Below are 27,473 nucleotides of genomic sequence, written 5' to 3'. Positions count from 1 at the left end.
GAACACTTGTACGAGAAGGAAGTGGGTGTGAAGGAACGTCCTGCATGTAGCTGGTAAGTTGCAAGTGGTGTTGTACACATTGAGGGCCAGGTGGCTATAACAGGGAAACATGCTTATTACAGTGCACTGCTATAAGGTATGGCTGCTTCTTGCTATCTTTGCTGTCCTGCAGAGTTCAATGAATTTGTCCCAGTGTTGATCATCCATGTGGGGTTCCTAAAGATAGCATTTTGCACCATGGCCAACTCCCGTCTAGGTAGCTGGATCATGCTCTTTGTAGCTCTACTTTCCTTGGAGCCAAAAGCAGGCTACAGACAGTAATAACTCAACTGAAGTATTTAAATTAGTGGCCTTGGTGCCCTGAAGAAGCACCAGCCACAGACACTACAGTCAATCACTTTGTTCCAGATACAAAATGGCTCCCATCGCCCTTTCAGCTGCTGAGGAAATGCTGGATTTTCTTCTCTTCCCCACAACGGTAGACTACATATTAGAAGGGACAACTCACTCCAGGGGTCTGCCATGAATATGTAATAAAGATGCACAGAGTAAAATTCAGCTGGTTCTGGATGAAGTCACACTGACAGGCAGAAGTACAGTTTTGGTGCTATTCTAGAAAAAATCTAACCCTGTTGGTCCTACAAGTGCTTTTGTTTAAGGGTTTTACATTTGGTCTCTCTAACCCATGGACCACCTATGACTCTGGTAATGACTGCAGAGACTAGAGTGGGCCCTGAAGAAACATCTTCCTTATCATTTTCTCTGAAGGTATCCTCTTCTAGTTAGTCACCTCTGTTTACCATCAATTCAATTCTGAAAAAATGCTGCTTTGACTTTTTGACAGGCTGCGAACTATTCTTTTTAACTGTAAAATTAAATAGGACATTTGATCTAAATAGAACGGTAAACTTTTATTGGTTTTTCTGGCAGGATTAATAATGGAACTGTATTGTTCCTACACCTGCCTTTGGTAGCTTGGTTTTATTTTGTAAGATGAAGTGACCAATTTCAACTGTATCATATGTTTGGCCACTGCTTTGAAAGATCCACCTAATTTACTAACACGGGGTTGCTAACTATGTTTGTTACTGAGATACATGACTAAGTGTCAGATAGTTTAAAAGAAATACAACAAACAAAATATTACTGCACGCACTTAGAGAATTTGTTTCCAAATAAAAAAATTTTGCTATGCATTTAGCAGAAGTCAAATGGTCTATTCTAACATATTTTAAACTGGGTTTGCTACAGCTTTCTCCAGAATGTTGCCCCAAAATGGCTTGACAGAACAATATCTATTGCAGCAAAATCAGCTTGTATCCTATTCAATTTTCTGACTGAATGACAGCAGTGTGGATTTACTGAATATTCTTCGTCATGTACAACGTATCCATGCTGTATACGCTAAAACAATGACATAAGTGTTCTCCCCTGACAGCATCAGTCAATAAACAAAACTCGGTCAATTGGGCAGCTACTTCAGACAGTCTGCACCCATCAAAACATTGTTAATGCATTAAAACCACAGCTGAAAAATTCAAGGGCACTGAAATTGTGGTGTGTATGATGGCGTACTCTGAGAACGCTGTCCTTTTCCCTTTGAAATCAACCACAAGTTTGGGGTTTCCGCGTGAGCGAGATCCGGAGCTTTGGGCCTCTCAATGTGCACGTTGACAGGACATCTGCAGGGGCCATGAAAAAGCAATTGCTAGTGCAGAGTTGAGCTATTTGCCCACCGACTAGTCAGCGATTGCGCATGGTAGTCTTACGGTTGATGCAAGCAGGCACAACGCGTGTTTGCATCAGTGTAAGGGGATATCTAAGCCAATAATTAAACATTTTCATATTCTCAATTATGCACATACACGGTATGAAATGAGTTTATGCAAATATTGGCCCACATTATATTTTTATTGCAAAAAATTAAATTTTTCATGAGGTTGGTAGAGTGAAGATAATTACGAATAAAATTCCAATTCTGTAAATTGTGTAATTATTAGGTTTTTGGGATTCCATTACATCTCATTGGGGGATTCCTTTCGTAAATGATTAAAATTAATTCTACTTTTTGATTGGAGGACCAGGCCCACATGATCGCAGGTACGCTTCCGCCCCGCCTGCGTCCCTGGGATCCGTGGGCCATTGCGCTGCCCTCCGCCTCGAGGCCTGAGCCTGCAAGTTTTTGAGCTGGCCGCCAGCAGGTACTTTGATAATTCTATCGCGGGTCGGCGGCATACTCTAGAATACGCCTCTGACCGCAATTTCTAGCCCAAGGTTTTCAGTTATAATGGGCCAGAAATTTGGGTCGGAGGCTTCCCGCAGGTGCAAGCCCCCGACCTACACTTACCTAGCGCACCTGCCGTTGTGCTGTGGGCCCGTGTGGGATTCCAATCCTGGGCCTCCTCCAACTGCCACCGCGCAGTGCTTGCGTATCCCAGGGGCGCAGTTAGTTCGAAGCGTCCCCTGGGATCACGTGGGCCATGGAGAGCCAATCGTAGCAGGGTATCTCTATTCATAGATTTGACAGGAAGACCTGTCAAATCTATGAATAGAGATTAGCCCCAAAATCTAACTAAAACTTCAAATAATTTTTTCTTTAAATCACATTTTTAAAATAAATTTAAATTACATAAAATAACTATTTTAAACAATAATTTAAATTTATGAAAAAATTAATTACAGTTTTTAACGGGGCTAAAAATAAACTTACCTTTCTTTAACATATTTAAAAATAATAAACCTGTGGAAAAATGTTTTAATTTTACTTAATTCACCACTTACCTTGTTAAAAGCAGGCCTTGCGACTGCTTTTTAAATGCGCAGCTGCTAGTGACTTACCCTCCCGGAGAAACCTGTAAAAAAAACGGAAGTTCCAGGTGTACGTGCTGCCTCTCTGGTGCATGCGTTTGACCTGTGAACCCCTTCCTTCGAGGGAACGGAAGTTCCAGTTTCCAGCGCATGCGCAGTGCATGCACGAAACCGGCACTTTTGTTGGCCCTACGCGGGATTACACAGCGCATACTCACCCGTGGGGACCTGAATTTCTGGCAATAGGTTTAACACTTATCTTGACTTATCGAAGTCTCCAGGCAAGTTTTTAAAAAATTACTTTCTTTAGCTTGAAATGCTTTAGCGACTTGGCTTCAACTATTTGGATATTTTCTTTTTTAATACAAAAAATTTAAATTAATTGTCAAGTCAAATTTTAGGTAATTCATTTATTTATCAGAAACAACCAAATTAAACTGTATGGGGACATACTATAGGGCAAAATCGGGAGCAGCTATTAACAAGCAATACCATCACAAACAAGTTTATTTTTCCAGAGTCAACCTAACAGAGCAATAACATATCCTAGTCTAGCCGCAGTCTCATGCAGAGGTCAATAACTGTTCACTTGAGATCCATTCAATCACTTACAGTCAATCCATTTATTCCCACCCAACTTACAGCATTCAAACTGAGCAGTAAATCAGTGTTATTAACATGCCTGTTTTTCTATTAGTTTATGAGATGTAGGCGTCGCCGTCAAGGCCAGTATTTATTGCTCATCCTCACATGCCTTTGAGAAGATGGTGGTGAGCTGTCTTCTTGAACTGCTGCAGTCCGTGTGGATTTTGACCCAGCGATGATGAAGGAACAACAATTTATTTCCAATTGAGGATGGTGTATGACTTGGATGGAAACGTTCAGGTGGTGGTGTTCTCATGCACTTCCTGCCCAAGTCCCTCTAGGTGGAAGAGGTCATGGTTTTGGGAGGTGCTGTCAAAGAAGCCTTGGCAAATTGCTGCAGTGCATCTTCTAGATAGGACACACTACAGCCATGGTGCACCGGTGGTGGAGGGCATGAATATTTAAGGTGGTGGATGGGGTGCTAATCAAGCGGGCTGCTTTGTCCTGGATGCTGTTGAGCTTCTTGAGTGTTGTTGGAGCTGCACTCATCCAGGCAAGTGGAGAGTATGCCATCACACTCCTGACTTGTGCCTTGTAGATGGTGGAAAGGCCTTGTAGATGGTGGAAAGGCCTTGTAGATGGTGGAAAGGCCTTATAGATGGTGGAAAGGCTTTGGGGAGTCAGGAGGTGAGACTCTCGCCACAGAATACCCAGCCTCTGACTTGCTCTTGTAGCCACTGTATTTATGTGGCTGGTCCAGTTATGTTTATGGTCAATGGTGACCCCCAGGATGTTGATGGTGGGGTATTTGCCGATGGTAATGCCGGTGAATGTCAAGGGGAGGTGGCTAGATTCTCTCTTGTTGGAGATGGTCATTGCCTGGCACTTGTATGGCATGAATGTTACTTGCCACTTATCAGCCAAGCCTGATGTTGTCCAGGTCTTGCTGCATGCGGGCATGGACTACTTCATTATCTGAGGAGTTGCGAATGGAACCAAACACAGTGCAATCCTCAGCGAAGATCCCCACATCTAACTTTATGATGGAGGGATGGTCATTAATGAAGCAGCTGAAGATGGTTGGGCCTAATACACTGCCCCGAGGAACTCTTGCAGCGATGTCCTGGGGCTGAGATGATTGGCCTGCAACAAACACAACCTTCTTCCTTTCATAAAAGCAAAATACTACAGATACTGGGAACACTCAACAGGCCAGGCAGCATCTGTGGCGAGAGAAACAGAGTTAACATTTCAGGTCGATGAAGGTCACCGACCTGAAATGTTAACTCTATTTCTCTCTCTCCACAGATGCTGTTTGACCTCCTTCCTTTTATGCTAGGTGTGATTCCAGCCGGTGGGGATTTTTCCCAATTCCCATTGACTTCAATTTTACTAGGGCTCTTTGATGCCACACCTTGTCAAATGCTGCCTTGATGTCAAGGACCGTCACTTTCACCTCGCCTCTGCAATTCAGCTCTTTTGTCCATTTTTGGCTCACTACCATCTTTTCAAGGGTGACTAAGGATGGGCAATAAAATGCTGACCTTGCCAGCAACACCCATATCCCGAGAATGATAAAAGAACCATAGGAAATAATAGATGCTTGAATTGTATTACAAGGATGGACAAAACCTGTGGGTATGGTTAAAAATCACCCCCATCTGGTGGAAACTGGCCCGGTGGGCAACAATGATCCCTGTAAGTTGCGCGGCCACGCTCCAGGGATCCCACGCAGCCGGTGTGCCGGCTTTTAAATACAAAATTCGCGCATGCATATTTTGAATGGCCTGCGCTGTGCCAAGAAAAATTACAGGGAACATTGGTGGCAGTTACTATCACGTACCCGCCCTGGAGCTGCCGGGAGCGCACAGTTCTTTTTAATCTGTTCTACTTAGGAGATCGCAATGCCACCTGCCCAAAGCTGGCAGGGCCCTTTTTAAATATGCATGTTATCAAGACCTGACTGCAATTTTAACTAGTTGGTCTGAGTGGGAAGCTGCAGTAGCTTTCCCACCAAGTGAACACTACTGGGAAGAGGATCGGGGCCAGAAGAGGTCCAAACGGTGAAAATTATTTTTTCCTTGTGGGGCAGGAGACAGGAGACAGCCCGAGCAGCCGATTCCACCATCTATCTGCTGTCAGCACGCAGCCTCTGGACCACGTGATTTTCCCTCACTTCCCACCCAGAACAAATGGGAAGTGGGCCATCAGAATTTAAATGTGGCCTCACTTCTGGGGCAACCGGTATGCATATTACTCACAAGATACAACTGTACACTGCAACAGTAATATTCAAGTAACTACCTAATGATGCAGCATATTTTAACCACATCATAGTACAATTATGATATTACAGGCTGCACATGGATATGGAAGGTAGAATGATGCTACAGCTAATGTGAAAGTAGGTGTATTAGATTCAAGTGCAGAAAGCATTATCATTTGTCTTTAAAGATCTGATTAGAAAGTGGTCTATGATTCCTACACATGGCATCTTGAGTAACAGTTCTTTTTTTTAATTTTCATTCTGGGGATATGAACATCACTGGCGAGGCTGGTATTTATGTCTCATCCCTAGTTGCAGTCCATTTAGTGAGGGTACTCCCATAGAGCTATTAGGTTGGGAGTTCCAGGAATTTGACCCAGCATCCATGAATAAATGGCAATTATATGTCCAAGTTGGGATGGTGTGTGACTTAGAGGTGGTGGTGTTCTCATGCATCTGCTGCCCTTGTGCTTCTAGGTGGTGGAGGTTTGGGAGGTGCTGTTGAAGAAGCCTTGGTGACTTGCTGCAATGCATCTTATAGATAGTACACACTGCAGCCACGGTGCACCAATGGTGGAGGGAGTGGATGTTTAAGGTGGTGGATGGGCTGTCAATCAAGCAGACTGTTTTGTCATGGAGGTAAATTTTGGGGGGGTGGTGCTTGGAGCCCATGAGTTCTAGGATGGAAGTGATGGGCAACTCCATTAGAACACTTGTGGACCCAACTATACTGCTGGGTGTTATGGACTATGTGCTTCCATTGCAACACAAACAGAAGCGACCCAACGTCTGAGTGCTGGACGGGTAGCTCAGACTGCTCTCATGCAGGCTCAGCTTGCGGCCATGCAAACTCAGACTGCAGCCATCGAGGCTGGGTTTCCAAATGTGGAAAGAGGCTTGGAGGATCTCCCAGCATTGCAGCAATGTGTCCTCCAACAGATCGCTATGAATGCTGAGGCATGCCCCGGGGGAGTGACAGTGACTCTGTGGAGCAAGAACCTGTTGTTCTCGCTCAGGATGACTGCATTCGTACTCCCACCCCTGCCACTCCACCAGTGCTCTTGCTTCTGCCTCTCAGCCAGCAGCCCAGACTGCTGTTGCGCATGCTGAGGTGGTATAGTTTACAGCCAGGCCATCTGCAGTGTCCCCCTAGGAAAGTCAGCAGACTTCTACCAGTCATGCTGCAGCCACTGGGGTAGCACTGCATAGGAGCACTAGAATAGACAAAGGAACATGAAAGACAGACACTAAGGTAATGCACAAGGGTGATTAGTTGACTTTGTTATGTAGTTTTGGATCAATTTATAAATTATGTTTGGTTTATGGTGGCTCTCATTTCAGCATTGTGCCCAAAAGGAAGCTGTGATATTCCATGACAGAGGGAAGTGGTGAGCAATGGGGATCTGGTGTTTCATTCAGGGGAACTGGATTCTGAAGAGGCACTCACAGATAGCCCGTTCGGAACAGGGATCTGCTGCCTGCCTCCTCCCTTCCTCCTCCTCTTCCTCCTGTGGGGGTCACGGAATCAGTGGTGGCAAGGGCTTTGCCATCATGATGGCCAGGTTGTGGGGAATGCAACAGACCACCCTGAAATGGGACACCCGCTCATGTACTGGAGGGCTCCTCCCGAACGGTAAAGGCAGCGGAACCATTGCTTTAGCACCCCGATGGTCTGCTTGATGAGGTTCCTCATGGCAGCATGGCTGTCATTGTATGATTGCTGGCCACGAGTGGTGGGGTGGCGAAGGGGTGTCATCAGCCAGGTGTAGAGCGGATAGCCCTTGTCTCCAAGCAGCCACCCTTGGGTTTGAGGTGGTAGCTGGAAGATTGTTGGCACACCGGACTGGTGCAGGAAGAAGGTATCATAACTGCTGCCAGGATACCGGGCATTCACCATCATGATTTGCTGGGCGTGGTCGCACACCAACTGCACATTAAGTGAGTGGTATCATTTGCAGTTGTGGTACATCTCAAGATTGATAGGCAGCTCCTGCAAAGCCACGTGTGTGCAATTGATGGTGCCCTGCACCATGGGGAAGCCCGATATCCTGGCAAAGCCACATGCACGCTTCTCCTGCTTCTCTCTGTTCAGAGAGAAGACAATGAAGTCCCTTCTTCTGGAGTACAGAGCCTCTGTGACCTCCCAGATGAAGTGATGGACAGCGAACTGGGAGATGATAGCTATGACTCCTGCTCCAGTCTGGAAGGATCCAGTGGCGTAAAAATTGAGGGTGACAGCAACCTTGAGGGCCACTGGGAGAGCCGTGGTCGCCATCCTCTGAGGCTGTAGGTCTGGTTCCAGGAGGTGGCAGAGTTCTATGACCACCTCCTTGGTGAAGCGGAGCCTCCCAATACACTGCTTCTGACTTAAGTGCAGGTAAGCGAAGTGCTCTTGGAAGACCCTAGGTGGGTAAGGCTTCCTTCTGAAAGTCCACCGGCCCCTCCTCCTCCTCCGTCTGCAAGCAGCTTGTCCTTTTCTTTGCTGCCACTGCTCCATCTCCCTGTCATGCTCCAGCATGAGGGGGACTGCAAGTAGAACCCCCATGGCTGGGTGCAAGTGGTCTGAGCAGAACCCTTGAAATTAGAAGTAAGGCCTTCTCCACTTGCAGCAACACTCCCCGTCAACTCACCAACTTTAGAAAGCTCCAAACAGTTGTATAAATTTACACACAGCCAGTAGAAATCAAAAAGCAAGTCACCTGCACATTGTTGATGATCGCTTTAAATACCATTGGCAGGGAGTTCCTCATGCAGCTGAATGCACGTTTAGCAGTTCATGTTTTGGAGAGGGCGTTGACAACATCCAAAATGGCAGGTCATGCATCAAGTCAGAATGACACACTGATTGACATCACGATCTGACTGATTAGCATTTTTCTGGTGAACGCAGGCAACAGCTGCACTGCCGACCTGCCCAAAACGGTGGCCACTGCGGGCCCCGCCAGAAGTGGGCGGAAGTGATGCATCCGCGCTTTTTATGCCAAATCCGGCCTTAACAGCTGCCGCTAAGCTGCCGATTTTCACGGCCAAAATCTTTATAAATATAATAAACCTATTGTTACAGACATTGCAAAAATAAAACCATTACACAGGCTAACGGGATATGTAGACACCACTTAAACAATGGAAAGTCTACCCATCTGTTTCAAATAATCACATCTAGTCATTTGACGTGTAGATGAATATCCCAAGAGGGGTTAAACTCCCACACAAGGTTATTTAACAAATAGTGACATTACTGTTCTGCTGATCCTGTTTATCCTCCTCCATCACAAGTTTAAATACATTGGGTAGACTATGATACAGCAAATTGTAGATGACCTGTGGGAGGAGTAATGGGCTGAATGACCATTCTTCATTCCATAGTTCATGTTTTCAGGCTCTTACAGACTTCCAGTACACAGATGACCCTGACAAATGAAGTGCGAACAAGGAGTTGGGGGGGGGGGGGGGAATTGAAGGGACTCTGATGGGGCGGTCAGATGTCAGATGTGTTGTTGCAAAGCTATGGCATGGAATTCGGCAATATTTTCTGGAACAAACATAGTCTGCATGGAATCTACCCTATGATAGATTGCCTTTAGATTCAAGCCTGTACTGCAAATTTAAAGAAAACAGAGAGAGGCCTCTTTATATATTATGTGGCACAAGATGCTGCGGGTGACAACTGTGAAAGGGACACATGCTGAACTTTGTCATTAAACTCACAATAGAACCCCTGAGTTTTATTGTGAAAGCTGTCCTTTGATAAGTCCAAGTGCAGACTGCTACAAATGGGTTATTAATAATGTGTTAGCACGATAGCAAAATACTGCAGATGCTGGAAATCCAAAATAACAACAGAAAATGTTGGGAAAACTCAGCAGGCCAGGCAGCATCCGTGGAGAGAGAAACAAGAGTTAACGTTTCGGGTCGATGACCCTTCGTCAGAACTGGAGAAAAAAGCAGGAAATGGAAAGCGAGTTTAGGAGCTGGGAAAATGAGGAGGGGATGAAAGAACAAAAGGGAAGGTCAGTGATAGGATAGAAAGCAGGAGAGATTGAGACATTGAGAAACATTGAGATATTCAAGGCAAGAGGAGGTGGTAATGGGACAGGTTAAAGAACAAAGGATGGCTCTAGATGAGGTGTGAATTGTGCTGGCAGAATGAAGGACTGCTGCCATGTGGGAGGGGAAAAAAAAGAGGGCCCAACAAAAAGTGTGGAGAAAAAAAAAGAAAATATATATATGTGATAGGGGCCGAGGCTATGATCTGAAATTGTTGAACTCTATGTTGAGTCCAGAGGGCTGTAGAGTGCCTAATCGAAAGATGAGATGCTGTTCCTCGAGCTTACACTGAGCTTCCGTGGAACAATGCAAGAGGTCGAGGACTGTGAGGTCTGAGTGGGAATGGAGCAGTGAATTAAAGGGACAGGCCACCGGGAGCTTGGGGTCCCTCTTACGGACTGAACGGAGGTGTTCTGCAAAGCGGTCACACAATCTGCGTTTGGTCTCCCCAGTGTAGAGGAGACCACATCGTGAGCAGCGAATACAGTATACTAGATTGCAAGAAGTACAAGTAAATCACTGTTTCACCTGGAAGGGGTGTTTGGGGCCCTGGACAGTGGGAAGGGGGGAGGTATAAGGGCATGTGTTGCATCTCCTGCGCTTGCACGGGAAGGCGCCGGGCAAAGAGGAAGGGGTGCTGGGGGTAGTAGAGGTGTGGACTAGGGTGTCGCGGAGGGAGCGGTCCCTACGGAATGCTGAAAGGGGAGGTGAGGGGAAGATGCGTTTGGTGATGGAATCACGCTGGAGGTGGCAGAATCATGCTGGAGGTGGTGGAAATGGCGGAGGATGATCCGTTGAATGTGGAGGCTGGTGGGGTGAAAGGTGAGGACAAGGGGAACTCTATCGTGGTTCCGGGAGGGAGGGGCAGGGGTGAGGGCAGAAGTGCAGAAGCGCCGCCTTCGCCTCCGTGCCCACTTCTTTGGCCAGGAGTCTTCCCCCCGCATGGCTGACCCTTTCTCCCGCTTTCGGAATTCTCGTTCTACCTGGACTCCTCCCTCTGGCCTCTTACCCTCTCTAGATCTTTTCATCGCAAACTGCTGCCGTGACATCGGCCGTCTCCATTTCTCTGCTCCCCTCACTCACTCCAACCTACCTCCCTCTGAACTTGCAGCACTCCATTCTCTCAGATCCAACCCCGACATTGTCATTATACCTGCTGACAAGGGTGGTGCTGTTGTTGTTTGGCGAACCGACCTCTACCTAGTGGAAGCTGAATGCCAACTCTCTGACACCTCCTCCTACCTACTGACCATCAAGCCACCGTTTCCAAGACTGTCACTGACCTCATCTCCTCTGGAGATCTTTCCCCCATGGCCGCCAACCTCATAGTTCACCAACCCCACGTGACTTGCTTTTTGATTTCTACTGGCTGTGTGTAAGTTTATACAACTGTTTGGAGCTTTCTAAAGTTGGTGAGGTGACGGGGAGTGTTGCTGCAAGTGGAGAAGGCCTTGCTTCTGATTTCAAGGGTCCTGCTCAAACCACTTGCTCCCAGTCATGGGGGTTCTACTTGCAGTCCCCCTTGCACTGGAGCATGACAGGGAGATGGAGCAGTGGCAGCAAAGAAAAGGACAAGCTGCTCACAGAGGGAGGAGGAGGGGCAGGTGGGCTTTCAGAAGGAAGCCTTACCCACCTAGGGTCTTCCAAGAGCACTTCTCTTACCTGCATTAAGTCAGAAGCAGTGTATTGGGAGGCTCCGCTTCACCAAGGAGGTGGTCATAGAACTCTGCCACCTCCTGGAACCAGACCTACAGCCTCAGAGTATGGCGACCACAGCTCTCCCAGTGGCCCTCAAGGTTGCTGTCACCCTCAATTTTTACGCCACTGGATCCTTCCAGACTGGAGCAGGAGTCATAGCTATCATCTCCCAGTTTGCCATCCATCACTTCATCTGGGAGGTCACAGAGGCTCTGTACTCCAGAAGAAGGGACTTCATTGTCTTCTCTCTGAACAGAGAGAAGCAGGAGAAGCGTGCATGTGGCTTTGCCAGGATATCGGGCTTCCCCATGGTGCAGGGCACCATCAATTGCACACACGTGGCTTTGCAGGAGCTGCCTATCAATCTTGAGATGTACCACAACTGCAAATGATACCACTCACTTAATGTGCAGTTGGTGTGCGACCACGCCCAGCAAATCATGATGGTGAATGCCCGGTATCCTGGCAGCAGTTATGATACCTTCTTCCTGCACCAGTCCGGTGTGCCAACAATCTTCCAGCTATCACGTCAAACCTGAAGGTGGCTGCTTGCAGACAAGGGCTATCTGCTCTTATATATATTTTCTTTCTTTTTATCCACACTTTTTGATTAGCCCCATTTCTTTTCCCCCTCACACATGGCAGCTGTCCTTCATTCTGCCAGCGCAATTCACACCTCATTGAGAGCCATTCTTTGTTCCTTAACCTGTCCCATTACCACCACCTCTTGCCTTGAATATCTCTTAATGTCTCTCAATCTCTCCTGCTTTCTATCCTATCACTGACCTTCCCTTTTGTTCTTTCATCCCCTCCTCCTTTTCCCAGCCCCTAAACTCACTTTCCATTTCCTGCTTTTTTCCAGTTCTGATGAAGGGTCATCGACATGAAACACGAACTCTGTTTCTCTCTCCACAGATGCTGCCTGGCCTGCTGAGTTTTTCCAGCGTTTTCTGTTGTTATTAATAATGTGAATTGAATTTGAGTCTCGATTCTCATCGTTCAGCACTTTCATCGGAACCTGTATCGGCACCAGTGCAAAGCTACACTTTGTATGGTCACTTCCCTTCCGCAGCTAGCCAAAAGATACAGAATTGAACCATGCATAAATCTCACACAAGGGCCTTGGTTAATTAACTTTGCTAATTTAAATGGCCTGAGTGTTAGAGGCAGAGCACTGAAAGGGGGACGCTTCAACGACCCAACATGTTATGGTGTATTAGTAGGGATTGACTCCTGTCTCTGTTTCAAACACCAGGAGTGCAATGAATTCTGCTAAGAAGTCTTTAAAAAAATTTCCATTCAAAGTTCCAAACAAATTAGGTGCATCATATTTTGCCACTGTGAGCCTGAAAAATCAATAGAGTGAGAGCAGACAATTCAAGGCCCCACTAGGTGCCATAGGATAGAAACAGTATTAACATGACAACAGCATTCAATCTCACCAGTCAAAGACAGATACAGGGCCCCAATGTCTTTGTTTTTTTCTTCACAGCTCTTAGGTTCTTATATTGGTGGGTTCTTATATTGGTGTTAAATCTGAAGTACTTCATTCTGGAAAAATGGAAAATATTATCACCTTTCTTCATTATATAAAAAAAAAATCCATAATTTATAATCCAGCTGCAGTGATTCAAATTCCCAACCCTGTGTATTATAATTTCTACTTTATGCAATTATTTAATTGGCAATTAATAATCATGCAATGCTTCCAAGCGAACAAAGAATTTAAAAAAATATTAAAATAATTTCTGCTCCTTGTTAAGTTTAGGCCAGTGTTGTCCAATAGAAATCGTTGACTAGCCACAGTTGCGGCTACGGCAACACCGTTTTAGCCACATACACTAGTCATAGTAGAAAACACCTTACATACATACACTCACTTGTACTTTTACAAGTCTATATTTACTTATGTACACTCGCACAATGCAGATAAATGTAGTTCACATGCTTATATTTACTTGACAAGCATCTACCACCATTCAGTGTCCAAGGATGTCCACTGATCAAAATACACTCGCGCGCTCTTCTTTTCACCTTACCATTTTAGCAACAATCACAAAGGCCGTGATTTTCTCACTGGTGGCGTGTTGGGTGCGGGTCAGGTGGTCGGCGGGTTCCAGTCCCGCCACCGCTTTCAGCCGGTAAAAAATTGCAATTCTGCCCTAATTGGGCTATTGAATCTCTGCGTGTGTGCTCCCCTGGCCAATTACTGGTTTTGGGTCTGTAACTCGCCTCTGCTGACGTCTGTGAGGCAGCTGCATTTAAGGGGCCCATGCAGTCTTGTTTCATTCTCTTATTATTTGATGGTGGATTCCCTGCTAACAACTGCTGCCATGACTGCTTCAAGGGCCAAGGCCTCTCCCCGATTTGACGACGACTCCTTCCATGCTCTTGTGGAGGGAGTCAGAGGGCACAGGGAGGTACTCTTCCCATCCTCAGGACGGAAGAAGCCTCCACAGCAAAGCAAAGCAGCCTGGCTACAAATTGCTCAGGAGGTCAGTTCCAGATCGTTGTGCACTCGAACTTGGGCGCCGTGCAGGAAAAGGTTCAATGACCTGGTACGCTCAGGAAAAGTGAGTATAACATCACACTTGCCCTCAATCTGCTCCCCATCTCCTCTCATCACCAGCACTCTGCATTGTTAACCTACTCCTGCACATCCCACTTTGCCCTTACATCCCTTGCACCCTTAACCATCCCCCTCTCTCTATGTACACAATCACTTCACTATTCAATTATGCTGCCCTCACACTCGCTATCACTGTTATGCAATGACAACGAACAACACAGAGGGAGAACCCTTGGTATTGGCAGCTCACTCCATCTTTGTCTCTTTCTAAGCATCTATGCTATGGATTCTCTACCCTCACTCCATCATTCTCACTCAAACTCCACTTGTGTCCCTCATTGCAGGGAAAGAGAACCCACAATAAGAGGGAGAGGGCTAAGACAGGAGGAGGGCCACCTTCCATTTCACATCTCACCAATGCTGAAGAGGCACTGGAAATCATCGGAGGTGATGAGGATCTGGAAGTGGGGGAGGGTCAGACGGGCGCAGCAGAGCAAGCTGGTGACAGGATAGATTTGCATCTCTCTCATTTACCTTGCATGAGTGACTGATGTGGCATCTGATGCTCAAACAGATTGACTTATGATCATCTGCACAATTCCACGTGCATCTAACGTTACTATCTCATGTCTAACTCATGCCTTTACTCCCCCACAGGACCATCGACAGCCCCCCTCCCCACTGTGCAGGAGGATGAGCCGGAGCTTGAAGACTCCTCAGAGGAACCTGCAACCTCTGCGGGTGCAGCGTCAGCAGAAGTAAGCGCACCCAGCACCAGCGCAGAGACGCACACCTCGGTGGGACCTTTGCGAGATAGAGTAGTGTTGTCACCTGGTATATCACAGCTCACAAGTGAGCATCAGCAGCATGTGGAGACAGGGACAGCAGTGGAGAGTCCTTGTTGGAGGCCGCAGGGTGCTCCCAGCTCTGCTCAGCTACATGTGGACCCTGTGCCTTCGGGTCCATCTAGAAAGAGAGCAGTGCTGCAACTCCAGGAACAAGTGCAGGAGTCTCTGGCAGGTGTTATCTCCAGGGTTACTGCGAGTGTGGAGAGGATGGAGGAGTCTATCTCTAACATGAGCAGTGCCTTTGTGGAGTCAATGGCGCATGAACGCCCCACCACAGAAAGGATGGCAACCTCCGTGGAAAGGATGGCTACCTCCGTGGTAAGGATGGCTACGGTAGAGGAGAGGATGGCTATGGCCATGGAGGAAATAAATCACCAGAGTCAAGAAAACATGGTGAATGTTCAGAATAGACTGACATCTCTGGAGGAGCGATGGGCAGCTATTGAGCAGAGAAACCAGAGCTTCATGGAAGTCCTTTTGAGTAGGACTGCCAGTGCAGATACGGGTCCTCATGGCCCTCCTGATGTGCAGCAAGGTGCTGTCCAGCCAATTGCTAGCACTGAAGTGGGGCTGAACCATGAGAGGGATGTTGGAGGCAGGCAACAAGGAAGTGTGGGCTCCTCTCCAAGCGCTCACACCCCCATGCCACTGAGTAGCCCTCGGTCAGAGTCCTCAGCCAACTGAGATGGGTGTCTCAGCCCCTGCACAACTGCAGGAGGAGCAGACTGTTGCCGAGCCCTCACAGGCTTGCAAACCCAGAGGATGCCCGCCAAAGGTGCCGAAGCAGGAGCAGCATGAAAGTGAGCAAGGTGCTTCCACATCTGCTGAAGCCACAGGGGAAACACCACGTAGAAGCATGCGCAAGAGGAAGATAAAGCACAATTAGTCACAAGGGTAGTCACTTGGGTGTTCTGTTCTGTTGTCATTGCTGTCTTTAATTTTTGCCATTGTTATCATTTTGTGCATTTTTTAAACAGAAGTGATGGCAAACAGTTGAAGTTCTGGCCTATGTGATCTGGGAAATGGAAATTGCACAATGAGGGCTCAGGGCGACTTGCATTTGTAATGATGGTAGTCAGAGTGATAGGAACACACAGGTTCTTGTCCATTGTCTACGGTCTGATAAGAAGGTGGCCACATGTTTGATTCGTCTACCTAAGCGAAGCTGGCAAAGATGAGTGCTTCCCTTGCATCACGGGCAGCAATGTGCTTGCCTCCTGCTGCAGCTGGCTCATCTGCCTCTGCAAGGTTGTCTTCCTCCTCCTCCTCCTCATCTGAGGAGGCTATGCGCTGAACCACTTGTTCCTCAGGTAGCTGCAAGACATGATGCTGTGCGATGTTGTGCAGTGCACAGCAGACCACAATGATTCTGGAGACCCTGGCTGCTGAGTACTGTAGGGCTCCACCTGATCTGTCAAGGCATCTGAATCGCATCTTGAGCAAGCCAGTGGTTTGCTCGATGATGGATCTGGTCGAAATGTGACTGGCATTGTAGCGCTCCTCAGCTTCATTCGATGGCCTCCTCAACGGCGTCATCAGCCATGTCTTCAGGGGATAGCCCTTGTCTCCAAGTAACCATCCAGAAAGTTGGGTTGGTGGATTGAAGAGCGGAGGCACAGTAGACTGCCGCAGGATGAACGAGTCATGGCAACTGCCAGGGTACTTGGTGCAAACATGTATAATGTTCTTCCTGTGGTTAAAATTGAAACATAGAAACATAGAAGATAGGAGCAGGAGTAGGCCATTCGGCCCCTCGAGCCTGCTTCGCCATTCAATGAGGTCATGGCTGATCATCCAAATTCAGTACCTTATTCCTGCCTTCTCTCCTTGATCCCTTTAGCCTTAAGAAATATATCCAACACCTTCTTGAATATATTTAATGAATTGGCCTCTACTGCCTCCTTTGGCAGCGAATTCCACAGGTTCACCACTCTCTGGGTGAAGAAATTCCTCCTCATCTCTGTCCTAAATGGCTTACCCCTTATCCTTAGACTGTGACCCCTGGTTCTGGACTCCCAGACCATCAGGAACATCCTTCCAGCATCTAGTCTCTCTAGTCCTGTTAGAATTTTATAAGTTTCAATGAGATCCCCTCTCATTCTTCTAAACTCCAGCGAGTACAAACCCAATCGACCCAATCTCTCCTCATACGTCATTCCTGCCATCCCAGGTATCAGTCTGGTGAATCTTCGCTGCACTCCTTCCATGGCAAGAACATCCTTCCTCAGATAAGGCGACCAAAACTGCACACAATACTCCAGATGTGGCCTCACCAAGGCCCTGTACAACTGCAGCAAGACATCCTTGTTCCTGTACTCAAACCCTCTCCCTACGAAGGCCAACATACCATTTGCCTTCTTAGCCGCCTGCTGCACCTGCATGCTTACTTTCAGCGACTGGTGCACAAGGACGCCCAGGTCTCATATCACTTCCCCTTCTCCCAATCTATTGCCATTTAGATAATAATCTGCCTTCCTGTTTTTGACACCAAAGTGGATAACCTCGCATTTATCCATGTTATATTGCATCTGCCATGCTTCTGCCCAATCACGCAACCTGTCCAAATCATACTGGAGTTTCTCGGCATCCTCCTCACAGCACACACGCCCACCCAGCTTTGTGTCGTCTGCAAACTTGGAGATATTACATCTAGTTCCCTCGTCCAGATCATTAATATATATTGTGAATAGCTGGCGTCCAAGGACCAATCCCTACGGTACCCCACTAGTCACTGCCTGCCACTCGGAAAAAGAGCCGTTTATTCCAACTCTTTGCTTTCTGTCTGCCAACCAGTTCTCTATCCAAGTCAATACCTTGCGCCCAATCCCATGTGCCTTAATTTTACACGCTAATCTCTTATGCGGGACCTTATCGAAAGCCTTTTGAAAATCCCAAATGCACCACATCCACTGGTTCTCCCATATCTATTTTACCAGTTACATCCTCAAAAAGTTTCAGTAGATTAGTCAAGCACGATTTACCTTTTGTAAATCCATGGAAGGTTTGAACCAGAGAACCGTAGACGTTTTCAGCACAGAAAGAGGCCATTGATTGTTCAGCTGTGATTTCTTGTTATTCTGTGAAGACTTGTGCATCTCACTACTTGTTGCTTACAGTAAGTTTTATGATGCACGGCTTTATAAAGGCAAGAGTATTATAGCACATAATGCACAATATATGTCCCTTTAAAGCCCCAAAGTCTAATTTCTGTTAAGTAAGCATTGTCTCAGGTTAATTAGATTTTTTAAATTATTTTGTCAGGAAATTTTGCAGATTGTAGTGTGTTTGTTAGTTTTAGGCTGCAGATCAACAGCAGCCAGCACTTTGAGACGTTTGAAATTTCTAATGAAGTCTAACTTCTCCCTCCTTCCCCCAGTTGATTGGTGTGTATCTCTGGGGACAGGACTTCACCCACCAAAGGGTTGTGTCCTTGACACCAAATAACTTTTCAGCCTCATAGTCATTTAAATACAGGAGGTTGCCCCCTGCCCCAGCCCCACCGCCCCCCAGTTCACTAGTTGAGTGAACTGTCGCCTGGAGTTTCTTCTCCGAAATCAGCCAAACCACGACAAAAGATCGAAGAATTAAACATAGAAGCATAGAAGATAAGAGCAGGAGTAGGGCATTCGGCCCCTCGAGCCTGCTCTGCCATTTAATGAGATCATGGCTGATCATCCAAATTCAGTACCCTGTCCCTGCTTTCTCCCCATAACCCTTGATCCCTTTAGCCTTAAGAAATATATCTAACTCCTTCTTGAAAATATTTAATGAATTGGCCTCAACTGCCTTGTGTGGTAGAGAATTCCACAGGTTCACCACTCTCTGGGTGACGAAATTCCTCCTAATCTCAGTCCTAAATGGCTTACCCCTTATCCTTAGACTGTGATCCCTGGTTCTGGACTCCCCCGCCATCGGGAACATCCTTCCTGCATCTAGCCTGTCTAGTACTGTTAGAATTTTATAAGTTTCAATGAGATCCCCTCTCATTCTTCTAAACTCTAGCGAATATAAGCTTAATCGACCCAATCTCTCTTCATACGTCATTCCTGCCATCCCAGGTATCAGTCTGGTGAATCTTCGCTTCACTCCCTCCATGGTAAGAACATCCTTCCTCAGATAAGGCAACCAAAACTGCACACAATACACAAGGTGTAGTCTCACCAAGGCCCTGTACAACTGCAGCAAGACATCCTTGCTCCTGTACTCGAATGTTCTCGCTATGAAGGCCAACATACCATTTACCTTCTTAACCGCCTGCTGCACCTGCATGCTTACCTTCAGCGACTGGTGCACGAGGACACACGGGTCTCGTTGCATTTCCCCTTTTCTCAATCTATTGCTGTTCAGATAATAATCTGCCTTCATGCTTTTGCCACCAAAGTGGATAACCTTGCATTTATCCACATTATACTGCATCTGCCATGCATCTGCCCAATCACCCAAACTTTCCACATCATACTGGAGTTTCTCTGCATTCTCCTCACAGCACACATGCCCACCTAGCTTTGTGTCATCTGCAAACTTGGAGATATTACATCTAGTTCCCTCATCTAGATCATTAATATATATTGTGATTAGCTGGGGTCCTAGCACCGATCCCTGCGGTACCCCACTAGTCACTGCCTGCCACTCGGAAGAAGACCCGTTTATTCCAACTCTTTGCTTCCTGTCTGCCAACCAGTTCTCTATCCAAGTCAGTACCTTACCCCCAATCCCATGTGCTTTAACTTTACACGCTAATCTCTTATGCGGGACCTTATCAAAAGCCTTCTGAAAGTCCAAATACACCACATTCACTGGTTCTCCCTTATCTATTCTACCAGTTACATCCTCAAAAAATTCCAGTAGATTAGTCAAGCATGATTTACCTTTTATAAATCCATGTTGACATTGTCCGATCCTGTCACTGTTTTCGAAGTGCTCTGCTTCTACATCTTTTATAATGGACTCTAGCATTTTCCCCACTACCAATGTCAGTCATACCGGTCTATAATTCCCCGTGTTCTCTCTACCACCTTTTTTAAATAGGGGGGTTACATTAGCTATCCTCCAATCCATGGGAACTGTTCCAGAGTCTATAGAATTTTGGAAGATGACCAGCAATGCATCTACTATTTCTAGGGCCACTTCCTTAAATACCCTAGGATGTAGATTATCAAGCCCTGGGGATTTATCGGCCTTCAATCCCGTCAATTTTCCTCACACCATTTCCCTACAAATACTGATTTCATTCAGTTCCTCCCTCTCATTAGACCCTATGTTCCGCGACATCTCTGGGAGGTTATTTTTGTCCTCCTTTGTGAAGACAGAACCAAAGTATGTATTTAATTGGTCAGCCATTTCTTTGTTCCTCAGTATATATTCCCCTGATTCTGACTGCAAGGGACCTATGCTTGGCTTCACCAATCTGTTTCTCTTCACATATCTATAGAAGCTTTTACAGTCAGTTTTTATGTTCCCTGAAAGCTTACACTCATACTCTATTTTCCCCCTCTTAATTAATCATTTTGTCCTCCTTTGCTGAATCCTAAACTGCTCCCAATCCTCAGGTTTGCTGCTTTTTCTGGCCAATTTATATGCCCTCTCCTTGGATCTTATGCTAACCCTAATTTCCCTTGTTAGCCACGGTTGAGCTACCTTTTTTGTTTTATTTTTATGCCAAACAGGGATGAACAAATTCTGTAGTTCATCCATGCGATCTTTAAATGTTTACCATTGCCTATCCACCATCAACCCTTTAAGTAATGTTCCCCAATCCATCCTAGCCGACTTGCACCTCATACCATTGTAGTTTCCTTTATTTAAATTCAGGACCCTAGTCTCTGAGTCAACTACTTCACTCTCCATCTTAATGAAGGATTCTATCATATTATGATCACTCCTCCCCAAGGGGCCTTGCACCACAACAACATTGCTTAATCCTTTCTCGTTACATTATACCCAGTCTAAGATGGCCTGATCTCTAGTTGGTTCCTCAACATATTGGTCCAGAAAACCATCCCATATACACTCTAGGAATTCCTCCTCCACAGTATTGTTACTAATTTGGTTAGCCCAATCTATATGTAGATTCAAGTCACCCATGATAACTACTGTGCCCTTATTGCACGCTTCTCTAATTCCCCGTTTAATGCCATCCCCGACCTCCGCATTACTGTTTGGAGGTCTATATACCACTACCACTAACATTTTCTGTCCCTTGGTATTTCTCAGTTCTACCCATACAGATTCCACATCATCAGAGCTAATATCTTTCCTTTCAATTGTGTTAATCCCCTCTTTAACCAGCAATGCTACCCCACCTCCTTTTCCTTTCTGCCTATCTTTCCTGAATATTGAATACCCCTGGATGTTGAGTTCCCAGCCTTGGCCACCCTGGAGCCATGTTTCCGTAATCCCAATCATATCACACCAGCTGGACGTTGAGGAAGTGGAAGCCCTGCGGTTGACAAAAACAGCTGGGTTGTGATGGGGTGCCCTAATGGCCACATGTGTGCAGTCTATGATGCCCTGCACCCTTGGCAAGCCTGCCATATTTGCAAAGCCAACCGCACGCACGGTTACACTTGGTTCATCCGTGGAGAACTGAATGTAATTGTGTGCCTTTGCAAAGAGGGCATTGGTTACCTGCATGATGCAAGTGTGTGCAGCTGACTGGGAGATGCCGCTGATGTCTGCTGATGAGCCCTGGAAGGACCCTGAAGCAAAAAAATTGAGGGCGGTGGTGACTTTGACAGCCACTGGTAAGGATTGTCCACCTGCTCCTCTGGGCTGTAGGTGTTGGTGCAGCATTGTGCAGGTGTCAGCAATTACCTCTTGTGAAAGTCTCAGCCTCCTTTGGCACAGCTGCTCACTCATGTTGAGGAAGGTCATCTTCGGCCTGTAAACCCTGTGTTGGGGGTATCTCCTGCGGCGACGTGCAGCCCTGCGCTGACGCCTTCTGCTCTGTGCAGCATCAGGTGGGTGAGGAGGAGGTTGGTGCTCCTGCTGCTGGTGCTGCTGTTGTTCCTGGTTCTGCTGCTGCCGCGGCTGCTCTTCCTCCAAATCTGAGGCCCAGGGTGAAAGGAAATAAATGGTTCCCATGCTGCTGGTAGATATCTCAGTTGAGAAAGCGCTCAGTCAATGTGGGAAGAGGGTTTTCCCAGGAGGTCACAGTGGAGATGGATCTCAGCTTCACCACTTACAAGATCAGCAGACCTGCAAAAAGTTTTCCAAGACCTGAAAAACAAAGTTCTGTCATCTGTAAGTGAGCCTTGTTGAGAGCTCTGTTTTTATGCTGGAGCTGCAGCTGTCAAGATGTCAGCCACTTGATGAACCTGACACAATTAGCTGGCGTGGTTTGGGAACGGCATGGAACATGCTGAAAATGTGGAAAAATCAAAAATCACTGTCAAAATAGCATTAACCAGGCAGTTAACAAGCTGTTAACTGCCTTAAGGGCCTATCCCATCGCTTGGTGGCGGGACCGATCGGGAGTCTGAGAGCCCGCATTTGGGAAGTTGCGCAGAGGTGGATTGACGGCAGGATCGGAACCCACCATCAATACTTGCAATTTTACCATCTGGCCTGTCTCCAATACCGCCCTCTGAGCGCTGGCAAAATCGCGGCCAAAAGTTCAAGCACATAGGTATGTCGTGTGAATATGAGTATTGAGATCACATGCCCAACGATGGTGTCTATTGTCATTTTTTATTTATTAATCAGAAATACAATTAGTCACATCTGGATTCCCAATTAGTCACTTGTGGCTAATGTATTGGACAACACCGTTTTAGGGCAGTCAACCGTTCCTAAAAACAACAAAATTCTCTGATGACTTAGTGGAAGGATACTTAGTGAAGTGTCTTAGAGTCATCCAGAACAGGGGTTCTCAACTGGGGAGTCTGTGGCCCCCTAAGTGTCCGCGTGAAGGTTTCAAGGGATCTGCCAAAAATAGCAAATAGAAACTCTTGTTTTATCCCATCGTCTCAATCCGCACCCTCCTGACCAATAATCTATGCCTAGCTCGCATTTCTGGGTTAGATGTGACCAATCAGATTGTTTGGCTGCATTCCAAGGCACCGAATAAACCAATCAGCGTAGCGATTACTGTTGGAGTCGGGTCGGGGGACGCCATTCTTCAGGGCAAAGAAAGATACCCAGGACTGGGCCAACAGGGAGTACATGGAGGTTTTCACCAGCAGCATCAAAAAGATAGCAGAATTCTTCAATACAGAATCCTTTGTAATACTTCAAGAAAAAGGAAATATAAAGTACAGGTTCTTTACATTATCCACTTGCTCTTCTCTCCCTTCCCACCTATCAGGGCTCCAAACACTTCCAGGTGACACAGAGATTTACTTGTACTTCTTCCAACTTGGTATACCTTATTTGTTCCACCACATTGGGGAGACCGAATGCAAATTGGATGATCGATTTGCTGAACACCTCCGTTCAGTCTGCAAACGTAATCCTGAGCTTTCGGTCATTTGCCACTTTAATTTCTTCATCCCACCCCCACTCTGAGCTCTCTTTCCTTGGCCTCCTATACTGTTCCAATGATGTTCAACACAAGCTCACAGAACTGCACCTCATCTTTCTACTTTCAGCCTTCCGGCCTTAACATCATGTTTAATAACTTTAGCTCTTAACAACTCCCATTTTCTTGGCCAGCAGGTGTTGGTAATGGAGGATGTCTGCACCAGAGTCACTGGGAGTAGAGGCGGTGTAGGCTGGTGCTTGGGGTGGGAATCCCCTATCGGTACACAGCCAACAGGGTGGTCCATACCCCTGGGTTCTACTTGCCTTTCTCCGCCACATTCCCGGGCCACGGGAGCCTTCTTCTCTTTGCCAGGTTTTCCATGCTTCTCTCACCCTCTGCTATTCTGCTGTAACCATTTACACCTCCTCTGGGCCTACCTTTTTGTTTCTTTACTTGTCCCATTACCACCCCCTTTTACCTTGGACCATCATCCCTTTTGTCATTTAATCACTCCTGCCCTCCACCCTATCACAGACCTTCCCCTTTGTTATTTCCTCCCCTCCCCCCTCCACCCCCTTTTTCCTGGCTCTGCACTGGCTTAAAAACTGTTAAATCTCTAATATCTTCCAATTCTGATGAAAGGTCATTGACCTGAAATGTTAACTCTCTTTCTCTATCCACAGATGGTGCCTGACCTGCTGAGTACTTCCAGTAATTTGTTTTTATTTCAGATTTCCAGCATCCACAGTACTTTGCTTTTGCTTTATAATTTTTCTTGAGCGTGTATGCAGGTTCTATACGGGTGAAATTCAACTTTTGTGGTGGAACAAGACGGGCAGTAGCAGATTGGCCATCCATCATCGACATAATTGCCGACTATACATTACCATCTGTTTTGCACCCCCATTCAAAGTTGAGTGTCACTCCTTTATCTTGATTTATCGTGAATATATGCAGCTTGCAGAAGATTCGCTGATTTGTCTCATCAGAAGGGTCCCAGACCTAAAACTTTAACTCTGTTTCTCCCTCCACGGATGCTTCCTGGCCTGCTGAGTTTTTCCAGTGTTTTCTGTGGATTAATCTTTTTCCCCCATCTCCAATATTTTTACAACTAATAAATGAAAGTGTTTGAAGAAAATGAAAAAAACACTCTTTTTAATGCCCCTATGATGTTTCTCCTGGATTGTGTGCAGCAGTGTCCTGGAGATTCATCTTTGATTCCTGGAGACCTCCGGGCAATCCTGGAGGTTTGTTAACCCTTACTGGATATATTCCATAAAGAGAACTTTCTGAACTTCTCAGTAAAGTCTACAGTATATGCGCCTCAGTATAACTCATTTCTGTACTCATTTTAAGCAAATGTTTTTCTTTTGAATTTCTATCTTTGTACCCTTTTATGGTGGCTTAGGCAACAGCAAACAAGATGATGCTAAAACAATTACTCAATTAAAAAAAACACTGCATACACATCAAGCTCATGATCATCATTAGGTCAAAGACCTTTTCTCTCAGAGTGAAGATTAAAAATGCGTGAACAGTCATAAAGAAGCTAATGAAGCAAACCAGATAAAAATGAGCCTGGGAAAGAATCTGAAATGGCAACAAACACATCATTAAAAGCAGCATCAGATAATGATGTGACATGTTAACATTAGAGCTTGGCCACTCAGGAGTGAAATCATGAAGCACGTATATATAGGGTGGTGGAAATGTGTAATTCACTCCCCAAAAAAGGCTGTGGATGCTGGGTCGATTGAAATTTTCAAGACTGAGATCGATAGATTTTTGTTAGGTAAGGGTATCAAGGGATATGGATCAAAGACAAGTAAATGGAGTTGAGGTACAGATCAGCCATGATCTAATTGAATAATCTGCTCCTGTTCCTATGTACCCAAAATGCAGGGCTGGGATTCAATGAAGAGCTGTAAATCAGGACACTCTTCTAAAATTTGATCATCCAATTTACAAACTGTTCTCAAGTCCAAATATATACACCAGCACCGTGAAGCTATTTGAAACACTGGAGGAGGTTGTTACATCATCCGATCAGGAGGAACGGGGCAGTGCTGTGCCAAAAATGCAGTGTGCGATTTACCGCCCCGCTCTCGCTCCCGGTATGGCCGCTGCCACTTTCTTCAGGACCTTCAGCGGGGTGGTCCAGACATGCACCTGTTTCTAATATGTAAATCAGGGTCCCCAGCCGATTGTAAAATCCCGATGCAATGGGCGAAGCGTGCACCCATTGGTACCAGGCGTTGAATGGCCTTAATGGGACTGCTGCAGGCCGATTTGGAAAGGGTAAATATTTTGTGCAGGAGAAGCATGCAACTGGTGCGTTCACATCCCCATCCTCCCCTCCCTGCAGGAGAAAATTCCTGGCTCCCCTCTGCAGTGGAACTTTTAGAATTGCCACCGTTGCCCCTCACTCCCAGACTGGCGAGCTGCCTGTGAGCACCTAAAAATCACTTGTAGCTCACAGGGATTATCAAAATAAGGCCCGGCCCTCAAAATGGCCCAGGCCTCTCTGCAGGGACCTCGGGCAGGCAGTGCGTGCACTTTTCCCGTCGCACAGCCGACTTAGAAATTTTCTAATAATGAATGCTTGTTCTCTCCTAAGGTTTGTACTGAGTTCAAATGCATTGATCAGTTGGAAAGGTGAACATAGGGGTAATTTGAGATGGAAATGGATGCTAATGGTTAGATTTTTATCTTGCCATCTGGACGGATAACTGCCTTGCAGATCAGCTGCCTGTTATAGAAATCGTTGATTGCAGTGGAAGCAAAAATCAAGGATATTCCATAACAGGCAATGATCATCTCCAACAAGACAGTGGACATTCAATGGCATCATCACCGAATCCTCCACCATCAACATCCTGGGGGTTGCCATTGACCAGAAATTTAACTGGACCAGCCACATAAATACCATGACCACTAGAACAGGTCAGAGGCTGGGTATTCTGAGGCGGGTGACTCACCTCCCGACTTCCCAAAGCCTTTCCATCACCTGCAAGGCAAAATTCAGGAGTGGGATGGAATACTCTCCACTTACCTGAATGGGTACAGCTGTAACAACCCTCAATAAACTTGACACCATCTAAGACAAAACAGTCCGCTCGATCAGCAGCCCATCCTCCACCGTAAACATCCACCACCTCCACCACTGGCACAACATGACTGCAGTGTGTACTATCTACAGGATGTACTGCAGCAATTCACCAAAGCTTCTTTGGCAGCGCATCCCAAACATCCACCCTCCACCACCTAGAAAGACAAGGGAAGCAGTTGCATGGGAACACCATCCCCTCCAAGTTCCCCTCCAAGTCACACACCATCCTGAATTGGACATATATCACCGTTCCTTCATCGTCACTGGGTCAAAATCCTGAAATACTCTACCTAACAACATTGTGGGAGTAGCTTCACCAAACGGACTGCAGTGGTTCAAGGCGGAGGCTCACCATCACCTTCTCAAGGGCAACTAGGGACAGGCAATAAATCCTGGCCTCGCAAGCAACGCCCATATCCTGAGAATGAATAACAAAAGGTGACTCTTAATAGTGAACAGATCTGTTTCTTGTCACCAGGAATAGAATCACACAGAATGTTCCACCAATAGCAAGGCACAATCCTTTTGGAAAATGCTTCACACAAGAAGGTAAAATAGACTTCATATTTTTGGCCTTATTTGGCATTCTACTTACCAGCATTTTTCAATAGCTTTATATCCGCTCTTGTGAATGCATCAACCATTCTAAGCACATGAGCCCATGTTTTCTAGGTTGCAGCCTTCATGGCAGATACTCCTTCACCAGTCACAGTAAAATGAAGCCTTCACAGCAAAGAGTTCAGCACTGCAGTGGAGATTGATGTATTAATATGCCGATATCAAATTCCATGAGCATCATAGCTGGGAAACCATTTCAAGAGAATTTTAAGAGTAAATGCAGAATTTCAAACAAGAATTTCAAATGCTGTTGAATTTCATTTCCGTTACTGTGAAGCAGTGCATTTGACAGACCTTTGTTTATACCTTCCACATTCAATATTAAACAAGAACAAAACTTTCCCTGTTGCATGTTTTAATTTGACACAATTAGAACTACATACAGAATATAGAATCCCTGGCGATAATTTAAAAGATTAACTCAACCAAAGATTCCGATGCGATCCTAAACTATGACAACGAAG

General features: G+C 46.2%; 1 long non-coding RNA gene across 1 annotated transcript; it reads left to right on the top strand.

Annotated features, from left to right (window-relative positions):
- LOC147111574 (uncharacterized) lies at window positions 1-27,473 on the top strand. The gene is made up of 3 exons (XR_015079846.1): window positions 1-53; window positions 26,870-26,940; window positions 27,064-27,473. It is a non-coding gene; the product is annotated as an uncharacterized LOC147111574 (long non-coding RNA).

The sequence above is a fragment of the Somniosus microcephalus genome, chromosome 10, assembly GCF_052327205.1.
Source record: "Somniosus microcephalus isolate GS21.2 chromosome 10, FLI_Smic_1.0, whole genome shotgun sequence".
In the NCBI taxonomy this organism is placed as follows: Eukaryota; Metazoa; Chordata; class Chondrichthyes; order Squaliformes; family Somniosidae; genus Somniosus; species Somniosus microcephalus.
This window is presented reverse-complemented; position numbering and strand designations above follow the sequence as displayed.